The sequence below is a fragment of the Morone saxatilis genome, unplaced genomic scaffold (assembly GCF_004916995.1).
Source record: "Morone saxatilis isolate NCDOM2014 unplaced genomic scaffold, NCSU_SB_2.0 Contig24, whole genome shotgun sequence".
Taxonomy (NCBI): domain Eukaryota; kingdom Metazoa; phylum Chordata; class Actinopteri; family Moronidae; genus Morone; species Morone saxatilis.
In genome coordinates this window covers 35,220-39,340 of record NW_023339807.1, presented here as the reverse complement: position 1 = coordinate 39,340, position 4,121 = coordinate 35,220, and the positions used below count along the sequence as shown (strand labels likewise).

Here is a 4,121-nt window from a genome sequence, read left to right as displayed (position 1 = left end):
GGGGACGACCCACTCTGCCTCTGCGCCACAGTTTTGTGCGCCCCAGTTTGGTCAGTGCAAACTTTTTCACATAAGATTTATTTTATCATTATCTGATAAGACAACAGCAAAATGCATTTTGGCATTTGTAATATTTCCCCCCCTTGCTGTCAGGCAGCCCTTTTTGACAAGGGAACTGAGTCTGTGCTCTCCCAGACACTTTTGACAAAACCAGTAATTTTAACTTGCACAACATATAAATTGCTGGTCTATGGCTGCCTTGCTCATTAGTTAACAAGTTAGTTGGGATCAAACTAACCCTTTTAAAACAAGGTGCAAGGTAGAATTTGTCAAAGGCAGCATTGAAAAGAGATATGACACTATGGTAAATATTCTACATATAGCGTACACTTAAACCAGTGTGTAGGATTAAGGTGCCATCTGGCAGTGTAGTTTCAGATTACATGCCCCTCGCGTAACCTTCCATTTCCAAGCATGTAGGCGAAAGTATGGTCGCCGTGATGGGCCCTATCTGCAGCCAGTGTTTGGTTTATTTGTTATGGGCTACGGAATAAACATAGCAGTTCAACATGGCGGACTCTGTAGAAGAGGGCCCACTCACTCTGTAGATACAAACGACTCAATCTAAGGTAAGAAAAACTATTTTTATTTTTAAAACAGCACATCCTATTGACCAATCAATTCTTTTGAAAAATGACATCATCATTCATAGAAGATCCCATGGTGGATGTGTAAATTATTAAGACCCTGATGAAGATCCCTTGGAGCAGAGCTTAACATTTATATATTTGACTTATCTGTGTCCGCTTCTTGAGCCAAATGTTGCCAGCGCAACCCGTCAGTCATGCGCTAGGGTTAGGGTTAGTCCCTGCAGACTGTTTTATACTTTAATGTATGCTTTGGGTGGTGCTTAAGTGTCCTTGAGCAAGATACTGAACCCCAAATTGCTCCTAATGCTGTGCCATCTGTGTGTGAATGCCCTTAGTTTCAGTTACTGATAAACAGTTGGCACCTTGCATGGCAACCACTGCCATCAGTGTGTGAATGGGTGAATATGACTTGTAGTGTAAAGCACTCTGAGTGGTTGGAAGACTAGAAAGGCGCTATACGATAAGCCATAACATTATGACCACTGAGAGGTGAAGTGAATAACACTGATTATCTCGTTATCATGGCACTTGTCAGTGGGTGGGATATATTTAGTCCTCAAAGATGATGTTTTAGAAGCAGGTAAAATGGGTAAGTGTAAGGATTTGAGCGTCTTTGGCAAGGGCTAAATTGTGATGGCTAACCACTTTTGATAGGTACTGACCACTGCAGAACTGGAACACCTCATAAGAGCTTCATCTAGCCATCACATTGTCAAAGTTGCTCAAAGTCGCTCCTTAAGCTTGTCCATTTTTCCTGCTTCTAACACATCAATTATGAGGGCAAAATGTTTATTTGCTGCTTAATATATCCCACCCAATCAGTTGTTATGGCTGATTAGTGTATATTTATATGCATACCTTGTTGCTGCACGTTTGAAGGCATCATTTTAGAAAAAATCTATTTTAAAGCATTCTTGTTAAAAAAAAAGTATTTTCTCCCTAATGACAAAGGCCTGTATGTTTAAATTGGTACTCATTGTTCCATTTTCAGAGTTGTAACCTAGTGTTGAGGTTCCCATACATTTTACAACAAGTTCATATTTACCACATGTATGTTTTAACCATTGGATTTTATTTATTATTAATGTCATCTGTGTGTTTTCCTCTGCAGGATTAACTGTTATGACGTGTTTGGAGCTCAGGCTCCATTTGGAGGTTACAAAGCTTCAGGCAATGGCAGAGAGCTAGGAGAATACGGTCTTGACAACTACACAGAAATAAAAACGGTAATTACTAGAAATAAACCATTTATATAGATGTTTTAAGCTTAGATGAATTGCTCTGAATCAAGACCTCCAGAGTCAGTATTGCTGTGGAAGTTTGATTATCTTTTCTGTTTTTACACAATAACTTAAATAACTGCGCAACAAGATTAGCTTAAAAAGAAGTGTGTTAAGCCCAATTAATATGATATGATCTATATTACATTTCTTCTTCTTACCAAAAAATAAATTAAAATCAAAATAGGATGTGCAATGATATGTTGTTTTAGTGTGTCAAGTATTGTATGCATTATTCAACTACTACTCTGGTTAGATCTTTTTTCGGTTTCACAAGGTTGCGAAGATTAATCTGCCAACAAAATCTTATTGCAAATCTGATATGAATCTTTAAAGGTATACTTATTTAATATTAATTAATGTATAACTACTTTTTTAAAACATGCAAAATTTAACCTAACTATACTACTCTACTTAAGAAAAGTAAGTAAAGATTAAAAGAAGGCTTAAAATGTTAAATGCTTCCTTCCCCTCTCTCTCTGCCCCCCTTTCCTGTCTGTTTTCAGCTGTCACTGTCATAAAGGCAATAAAAGCCCCAGAAAATACTTAAAAATAAATAAATAAATATTCTTTACATCTTAAAATCCTGAAATCCTTTTTGTCTCTGTTGCCAGGTGACCATCAAGGTGCCACAGAAGAATTCTTAGATGTGCATTGAGCCCAGGCAACAGTTGATTGCTGTCAACCAAGAATCAACTGAGTTACTGTGCTTTTCCTGTGATCTGTGCAGTTATTTTTACTGCTTTCTGTCACATATCCATAATGCATACCTGTTGAATCAATCCCATTATATTCAGCACTGTTTTTTGAACCGGCTAAAAATTGACATCTTTTAATAAAATAGCGGATAGAGTTGTCCAACCTTTGAATACATTACTTACCAATGATCTCTCAAATACCCATAGCAGAATATAGAAAATTTACATTTTCCACCTGATTTGAGGTAATCGTAAAAACTATATAGTCACAGTCTCTGTTTGTAATACGTGGACTTTAAGATGTCTAATTTTTCATAATAAATGCATTTGAGGCACTCACCTTGCTCTGTTATCTTTGTGTATTATTAAAGCTGGAACTAACTTATCAACGTTTCAGTGAAAATTTTCATCACAGCTTCTTCTTCTTTTACTTTTCTTTAAATATGACAAACGTAAAGAAAACGCATCTGCTCACGAGACCTGTCGAGAAAGTCGAACATGTGGGCCTGGGGGTTACAACAGCGGCGGTCCTTTGACAGCATTAAAGAAGTGATAACACCCCCAGGGCTTGCATTGTATGACACAAATGCTGAAACACTCATCTCTGCTGAATCATCCTCATACGGGATGGGCGCCGTGCTTCTCCAGCGGCAAGCAGACACCAAGTGAAAACCTGTGTCATATGCTTCGAGAGCCCACACCAGCACTGAACAGCAATATTCCAAGATTGAGAAGGAGGAGGAAATTAACATGTATCTTGACTCTGTCATAGCAAGCCTTTGAAATCCAGAGACACCAAGATGATGACACCATACTACAGCAGTTAAAGAAGTACTGTGTTGAAGGATGGTCAAACAAGTTCTTGATTAAAAGACTGTTCCAGCCCTATCTGCCATTCTCAGGTGAGCTCACAGTCCAAAATAGTCTGCTATAATATGACAGCAGGATAGTCATCCCAGGAGAACTCAGTGCAGACGTGTTGTCCAAGCTACATGAGGGCCATTATTGGGAATAACAAAATGTAGAGAGAAAGCTAAACAATCAGTGTAGTGGCCAGGCCTTAGAGAGCTGACAAAAATGATAGAGAACTGTGACACTTTTAGCCATAAGAAAACAAACCACAGAGAAACGATGATGCCTACTGAGTTCCCACCATGGTCCACTGTAGGAGCAGATCTGTTTCAGATTGAAAACAAATATTACCTGATCATTATGGACTACTTTTTAAGATACTTTGAAGTGGCCAAACTATCATCCACAACATCTGAAGCTGTGATTGAGCATTTCAATAAAAATTAAAAAAAATACCTGAAGTTGTGTGCTCGGACTACGGACTACACTATGGGCGGCTGTGGCTCAGAGGCAGAGCGGGTTGTCCCCCAATCGGAAGGTTGTTGGTTCCAGCTCCTCCTGCCACATGTCGAAGTATCCTTGAGCAAGATACTGAACCCCAAATTGCTCCTGATGCATAGCATTGGTGTGTGAATGTGTAT

At 38.8% G+C, this 4,121-nt stretch overlaps 1 protein-coding gene and 1 long non-coding RNA gene across 2 annotated transcripts in view; both read left to right on the top strand.

Annotated features, from left to right (window-relative positions):
- Positions 1-4,121, top strand: part of ppox (protoporphyrinogen oxidase) — a gene marked incomplete in the record, with an annotated part of 54,413 nt that overhangs the window by 15,705 nt on the left and 34,587 nt on the right.
- Positions 1,720-2,968, top strand: LOC118335992. Its single transcript, XR_004797092.1, has 2 exons — positions 1,720-1,876; positions 2,545-2,968. It is a non-coding gene; the product is annotated as an uncharacterized LOC118335992 (long non-coding RNA).